Genomic DNA, 8,757 nt, shown 5'->3' with positions numbered 1-8,757 from the left:
ATACCCAGTAGTGCAATTGCTGGGTCACATGGTAGCTCTGTTTTTAATTATTTGAAAACCCTCCATACTATTTTCCATAGTTGTTATGTCAATTAATGTTTCCCTCAACCATACATAACAGTTACTTTTTCTCTGTATCCTCACCAACATCTGTTATTTATTGTCTTTTTGATAATAGCCATTCTGACTGGTGATATCTCAATGAGGTGCTATCTTGTGGTTTTGATTTGATTTCTCTAAATCATAGTGATGTTGAGCATCTTTTCATGTGCCTGTTGGCCTGCATTTCTTCTTTGGAAAAACGCCTATTCATGTCCTCTGCCTAGTTTTTAATCAGATTGTTTTTTGATATTGAGTTGTATGAGTTCTTTGCATATTTTGGATATTAATCCCTTATCAGACATATAATTTGCAAGTATCTTTGCTCATTCAGTTATTTGCCTTTTTGTTGATGATTTCCTTTATTGTGCAAAATCTTTTTAGTTTGATTTATTCCTGTTTGTTTATTTTTGCTTTTTTTGCCCTTGCCTGAGGAGACAGATCCAGAAAATATTGCGAAGATTGATGTCAAAGAGTTTACTGCCAATGTTTTCTTCTAGGAGTTTTATGGTTTTAGGTCTTACATTTAGTCTTTAAACTATTTTGAATTTATTTTTGTACATGGTGTAAGAAAATAGCCTAGTTTCATTCTTTTTACATATAGCTGTCCAGTTTTCCCAATACTGCTTGTTACAGAAGCTTTATTTCCCTTTTTATTCTTGCCTTCTTTTCCCTTGATTAAGTGACTATATTTGTATAAATTTATTTGTAAGTTCTCTATTTTTCCATTGACCAATATTTTGGGTTTTATGACTGTACTTTACTCTTTTGATTACTATAACTTTGTAGCATAGCTTGTAGGGAGCATGATACCATCTGATTTATTCTTCCTTCTTAAGATTGCTTTGTGTTTGTGGTTCTGTAAAAATTTTAGAATCATTTGTTCTAATTCTGTGAAAAATGCTATCAGTGTTTTGATAGAGATTATATTGAATATGTAGATTTCTTTGGGTAGTATGTAAATTTTAATAATATTAATTCTTCCAGTTCATGAGCATGGTATATATTTCCATTTACTTGTGTTGTCTTCAATTCTTCCATCAATGTCTTTTAATTTTCAAAGTATAGTTCTTTCACTTTCTTGGTTAATTTTATTTTCAGGTACTTAATTCTTTTCGGTGTGACTATAAATGGGATTTTAAAAAATTTCCTTCTGATAGTGCATTATTAATACATAGAAATAAAACAAATTTTATCCTGCAAATTTAATGATTCATTTATAAGATCTAATTTTTTTTTTTTGGTGTAATCTTTTTTTGGTGAATACTTTCTACATAAAATATCATGTCATCTGTAATAATGACAGTTTCACCTCTCCCTTTCCAATTTGGATGCTTTTATTTATTTATGTGTCTGATTGCTGCAGCTAGGACTACTAACAATATGATGAGTAAAAGTGACAAGAGTGGACAACCCTGTCTTATTCCTGACCTTAGAGGAAGAGCTTTAAGTTTTTCATCATTCAGTATGATGTTAGCTGTGGGTCTGTCATAAATGACTTTATTATGTTTAGGTATGTTCCTGCTGTATCCAGTTTGTTGAGAGTTTTTATCATGAATGGATGTTGAATTTTTCAAATACTTTTTTTGTATCTATTAGGATGATCATGTGATTTTTATCCTTTGCTTTATTAATTTGGTGTATCACATTGATTGGCAGATACTGGATCATTTTTGCATCCTTGGAATAAATCCCACTTGATCATGATGGATAGTCTTTTTAATGTATCGTTGAATTAGGTTTGCTAATATATTATTGATAATGCTTGTGTCTATGTTTATCATGGATGTTGGCCTTTAATTTTCTTTCTTTGTGGTGTCTATATCTGGTTTTGGTATCAGGGTGATGTTGACCTTATAGAATGAATTGGATATATTCCTTTATCTTCAACTTTTTGGAGTAGTTTGACCTGAATAGTTATTACATCTTCTTTAAATGTTTGATAGATTTCACTTGTGATTCCATCTGATCCTGGACTTTGGTTTATTGGGGTTTTTCATATCCATGATTCAATTTCCTTACTAATAATTAGTCTATTTATATTTTCTATTTTTCTTTGATTTAGTCTTAGAACATTGAATATTTATGGAAAAGTATTCATTTCTTCTAGATTGTCCAGTTTGTTGTCATATAATTGTTGTGGTATTCTCTTATGATTGTTTATATTTCTGTCATATAGGTTGTAACTTATCTTTTATTTCTAATTTTATTTATTTGGCTCTTTCCTTTTCTTTCTTAATGAGTTGGGTAAAAGTTTATTGATTTTGTTTATCTTTTCAAAGAAGCAGCTCTTAGTTTCATTGATCTTTTCTTTTTCTTTCTTTTTTTTTCAGTCTCTTTCTTTTGTTTCCACTCTCATTTATTCTTCTAACTTTGGGTTTTGTTTGTTCTTTTCCTAATTTCTTTAGGTGTAAATTTAGTTTGTTTACTTGACACTTTTCCTGTTTCTTGAGGTAGGCCTGTAATATTATGAATTTCTCTCTTAGAACTGCTTTTGCTGCAATCCTATAGATTTTATAAAGTTGTGTTTCTATTTTCATTTGTCTCAAGTTATTTTTTTGGATTCCTCTTTGACTCTTTTATTGACCCATTGATTTTTTAGTAGCATATAGTTTAGCCTCCACTAAGCAAAAAGCATATGTGTTTGGTTTTTTGCATTTTTTTCTTGTAGTTTATTTCTCTTCATAGAACTGTGGTCAAAAAAGATGCTTGATATAATTTCTTGAATTTTCTGAGATTTGTTTTGTGACCTAGCAGTGATCTATCCTGGAAAATATTCCATGTGCACTTGAATGTGTATTTTGCTGCTTTTGTATGGAATGAGTCACATGGTGGCTCAGCAGTAAAAAATTCACCTGCTAATGCAGGAAACACAGGTTTGATCCCTGGGTTGGGAACATCCCCTGGAGAAAATGGCAACCCACTCCAGGCTTCTTGTTCTTGCCTGGGAAATCCCATGGACAGAGGTGCCTGGCAAGCTACAGTCCATGTTGCAAAGAGTTGGACATGACTTAGAGAGTAAACGACAACTCTCTCTCTATATATATGTATGTAAGTATGTATATAAAAAATATATAAAAATGCCTCTTTGGTCTATTGTGTCATTTAAGGCTAGTGTTTCTTTACTGCCTATATCTGTTTGGATGGTCTATCCATTGATGTAAATGGGGTGTTAAAAGTCCCCTATGATTATTATCTTACTGTAAATTTTTTCCTTTATATCTGTTAATAATTGCTTTATGTATTTCAGTGCTCCTGTGTTGAATACATACATACATACATACATACATACAGGTACACACACAATTGTTATATCCTCTTCTAGAATTGATTTCTTTTTTTATTATGTAATGCTTTTCTTTGTCTTCTGTTATAGTCTTTGATTTAAAGTCTGTTTCACCTGAAATAAGTATTGCTATCCCAGTGTTCTTTTGATTTCCATTTGCATTTAATATTTTTTCCATCCCCTCATTTTCAGTCCATATGTATCCTTAACTCTGCCTACAATATGCTTTTGTAGGCAGCATATTGATGGGTCATGGTTTTTCATCCATTCAGCCACCCTATGTCTTTTGATTGAGGCATTTAATTCCTTTACATTTAAAGTGATTATTGTTAGGCATGCTTTATTGCCATCTTGTTACTTATTTTCTGTCTGTTTCTGTAGCTCTTTTTTGTTCTTTACTTTTTTATTCTCTTCCCTTGTGGTTTGATGATATTGTCTAGTGGTATGTTTGGATTCCTTTCTCTTTGTTGGGTGTGTACCTATTGTAGGTTTTTGGTTTGTGGTTAGCATTAGGTTCATATATATTGACCTATGTATATAACTGTTTGTTTTAAACTGTTAGTCACTTAAGTTTGAACACATTCTAAAACCTCAAAATTTTCACTCCTTAACACTTTTGGTGTTTTAACATCATATTTCATACCTTTGTGTATCCCTTAATTACTTATTGTAATAATAGTTGATTTTTATGACTTCTGTCTTGTAATAGTGATACTTTTTAAGTGGTTAACCCACTGTCTTTATTATATACAGTTGATTCTTGACAATGAAGGTGCCAAGAGTTCTAACCCTCCAGACAGTAAAAAATCTGAATACATGATTATTCCATATTTCTTCTTCTGCAGCCACAGATTAAACCAACCATGGATTATGGATTGTGTAGTACTGCAGTATTTGCTGTTGAAAAATCCACATATAAGTGGATAAATGCAATTCAAGCTCATTATATTCAAGGTCAACTGTATTATGTCTTTACAAGTGAGTTTTTTTTTTTAAATTTCTTGTTGTAGCCTTTACTTTTTTGCTTAAAGCTGGCCCTTTAACATTTCTTGAAAGACCAGTTTAGTGGTGATGACCTCTTAGTTTTTGCCTGTCTAGAAAGCTCTTTATCTCTTCTTCAGTTCTGAATGATAACCTTTCTGGGTAGAGTGTCCTTGTTTATAGAGTTTTCCCTTTCAGCACTTCAAGTATATAATGCCACTCCCTTCTAACCTGCAAAGTTTCTGATGCAAAATCAGCTGATAACCTTATGAAGGTTTCCTTGTAAGTAACTCTTTGCTTTTCTCTTACTGCCTTAGAAATTCTCTGTTTATCTTTTGCCATTTTAATTATGGTATGTCTAGATGTGGTTCTCTTTGTGTTCATCTTGTTTTGGAAGTCTCTTTGATTCCCAGACCAGGATATCTATTTTCTTCCCTAGGTTGGTGAAGTTTTCAGCCATTATTTTATCAAATAAGTGTTCTGCTATTCTTTCTCTTACCTCCTAGGGTCCCTATAAGGCAAATGTGGCAGAGGATGGGGTGTGTTGGAGCTAGCGCCTGGTGTGGGTTGGCATTTTCCTGGGGCGCACCAAGGGCCACTGCTTCGTCAAAGTTGGGAGTGCGGTGCTGGAGCCAGAAACTAGTTTGAGCTGGAGGGCTTGCTGGGGTGGTCTTGGCAGGCCAGAAAGAGTTCCTGGTGGTTTTCAGTCAGCTTCCTCTGCACTGTGACTCAGAGGGAGTAAGTTTGTGGGTGCACACTTTAAGAGTGGAGTCTCAGTATCCTACAGTCCTTTGACTCTCTCAGTTGTAAGCCCTATTGGTTTAAAATCCTTTAACAGGGTTTGTCTTCCAGGTGTGAGTCCCCAGGGTTTGGATACCCAATGTGGACCTCAAGCTGTTTGCTCTTTAGGGAGCACCTCTGAGTTTGTAATATCCTCTTCCTATCTTGGGTTGCCTGCTAGAGTTGTTGGTCCTGGCTCATTGCATCTCTGCCCCACCTACCTATATATCAATGTAGTTTTTTCTTTTATATTCTTTAGAAAAATCTGCCCTGTTGTTAGCTTTAGGTCATTCTCTGAGAGAGTTGTTCTATATTTACCTCTAATTTTGCTGTATCTATGGGAGGAGGTGCGCTCAAAGTCTTCCTTCAGGGGAGGATCTGGTAATACTAATTCAGGCTAATGTCATCAGACCTCATTTTTTTTCCTCTTGTATCTTCATTTTCAGTTTCCTCCATGTAGATTTGTGAATATGCTTGTCTTCCTCTCACCTTCCATCCTTCCCATAGGATTATTTCTCCTCTGGTCTTCAATTTAACTGAATCAGGAAGTATTTAAATTATTTCCATTTTGCCACATGGGAGGGTTTAAAAATAGGTTATTTTGCTCATAATCATATTATCATTTAACAATGTTCCATAAGTTCTAATTAATGTAATAAAGTTGACATAGAAGTAAGTTGTACATACTTTTGGAAACTGAGGGCAATATTATTATTTGCAAATGTGAAGATATATCTAGAAAATATATGTGATTAAATTAAAAAAATACCATAATAAAAAAGTTTAGCAAAATGGCATACATGAAAAGCATTTAACAATAGCTGTGTGTTATTCCAGCAATTCTAATTTAGAAAATACAATAAGAGCTCATTCACAATATTAACAAAATACACAAATTAAGTTAGAAATAACCTTATCAAGAACTATAGTTATTATTTCAAGTAAACTGTTTCTTTATAAATATGTAGACAACATGCCTTTGGAATATTTGGAGAAAAATACTGTACTCTAATTATGAGAAGACGGAATATCACAATGCTATTTTCTTTCAAACAAATGTGTATGTAAACTAAATAATTAAAATTCAAATGGGATTAAAAATAAAAAACTTTATGTTTCCAAGGTTTATCTGAAAAAATTGGATTAAAAGAACTGAATTTATTGCTAATGAAAGTTAGTGCATGCATGCATTCTCAGTCACTCAGTTGTGTCCAACTCTTTGTGACCCTATGGACTGTGGCCCACCAGGCTCTTCTGTCCATGGGATTTTCCTGGAAAGAATACTGGAGTGGGTTGCCATTTCCTCCTCCAGGAGATCATCCTGACCCAGGGATTGAACCCTGTCTCCAGCATCTCCTGCATTGGCAGGCAAATTCTTTACCACTGAGGCACCTGGGAAATAGTAGGGTTATAAAAAAAGTTGAAATAAAATATTGTATACAAAAATTATGAGATTAATTAGAATTTCAATAAGTTGCAAATTTAAAAAAAATTTTATTTTCAGTTTTGGCCACACTGGGTCTTCTTGCTGTGAGAGCTTTCTCTAGTTGTGGTGATCAGTTGTGCTATGCAGGTTTTTCATTGCTGGGGCTTCGCTTGTGGAAGGTTCTAGTAGTTGCAGCTCCAGGGCTCTAGGGTTCGGGCTCAGTGGTTGTGGTACATGGGCTTAGTTGCCTTGAAGCATGTGGGATCTTCCTGCACCAGGGATAGAACGCATGTCCTCTGGATTGGCAGGCAGATTCTTAACCACTGGACCACAAAGGAAGCCTAAGTTGCAATTTTGTGTATGGTTATTTAGTACTTAGGTGTTCTAGAATTCCCCCAGTTCTTATCAGCCTGTTGAAGTCACATTAACATTAATTTCAAAATTATAGAACTTAGCCTCTGATTTTGATACTGAAGGACATCTCCAGTTCTCTGTCAAAGTTACCCCTAGTTAGTTCTGGGATGTCCAGTTGTGTCACTAGTATCCTGAAGCAAAGTGGCTAATGTTCTTCTTTAAATGTCACGTCCCTAAGGTGGCTCCTCTGGGCCCATGGGCTGGCCGCCAAAGCCTCTCAGTGATACCTGGCAAAGTTGGGGAGGAATGTTCACCAGGACCAGCAGTAATACTTGTGCTCATAGCCTCCAATGTTTCTTTTTTGTTGTTTGTTTGTTTTGTTTTGTTTCTTTTTTGGTTTCCTAAACCTTCTGCCCTTAATCCCTCTTATCACTAAAATCTAGTACCCGAAGCCAGAAACAAATAGATTCAAGCAATCCCTGTCTTCCTCAGCTGTTATTTACCTTATCTTTCTTCTTAGGCTTTTAAACTCCTCCATTCTATTTCAGCCCCAGAAGAAAAAGACCTGTGCATCATCAAAAAACACAAATAGACTACCAGGTCATCAATAGCCAGATTCTGAGTATAGGTTCATGCTGCAAAACACTACTGTATAAGAACTCATCTAACTCTATTATAAATCATTCATTAACTGTGATCTGTTACAGTGTATGAGGTGTCAAGCATAGTTAAAAAGTTAAAAAGTCATAGTTTCTGTGAGTCACAGAGAGGAGTCATACACCTTATTTGCTAGGGAATCATGAGAGCACACCAAATATATTTCTAAACTACATAGACTACATTTTCCTACTTTACTAACATAAACCTGTTACAAAAGTTTAGTCTGGCATGACTTGGTTAGAGTTAACTGATACTGGTTCCCAGAATCCTTATTCCATCTTTAATGTCCATTTGAGAGTATTCTTAAGAGTCCACATCAAACTCACCAGAATATAGTGAAAAGTGAAATATTTGCCCATAGCCAGTCTTCTAGCAATACTCTGGTCTCTGCAGATCCACAATAGTGATTCACTGCCTTCCCACATTCTGTCAGTGACTTTCCATATAATATAGTAAGGCAGGATGCCAGAACTCTGAAAATAATCATGTGCTTTCTTACAATATCTCTACCCATGTTATAAATTGACATGCATAATTATTAAATAAATGTTGATTGAACAAACTCTTAACTGGCAGCTGTATTAGGTATATAGGAAAATGGTGAACAAAGCACAATTTTGTCCAAAGATGCTAATTGTTTAGTGGAGAAGACAGGCTTATAAATAAATGCTGATGATAGTTATGATGATGATAATGATAGTGACTATGATATAATAATGATAGAAGTATAATAGGGAGAAGGATTTTTTTAATTCAAAAAATGGTACCGGGTTAATCAGCTATCTACTGACCTCCACCTTGCAGCATACTCAAAAATCAGTTCTAGATGGATCATAGATAAATGCAAAAATAAAAGCGGTAATTTCTAAAAAATAACATAGGAAAATATCTTCATGCCCTTGGGGAGAAAATATCATGTATTGGTGAAGATATGATACCACCAGTTTGGAAAACTGGCAGTTAGTTACTAAAGGATCATACATTATTCAAAGTTTCTGAAATACTACTCTTAAATGAGAGAAATGTGTACTTGTTTACCAAAAGACTTGAACAAAAATGTTAATAGAAGCATTTTTTGTTAAGAGTCAATAACAATAACAAAACAAAAACAAGAACTCAAAGTTAGTCATTTGTCCATCAGTAGTAGAATGAAAAGTACACAATGGGGAAA

This window comes from Muntiacus reevesi, chromosome 16, assembly GCF_963930625.1.
Source record: "Muntiacus reevesi chromosome 16, mMunRee1.1, whole genome shotgun sequence".
NCBI classification, from domain to species: domain Eukaryota; kingdom Metazoa; phylum Chordata; class Mammalia; order Artiodactyla; family Cervidae; genus Muntiacus; species Muntiacus reevesi.
Note: the sequence above shows the minus strand (reverse complement) of the source record.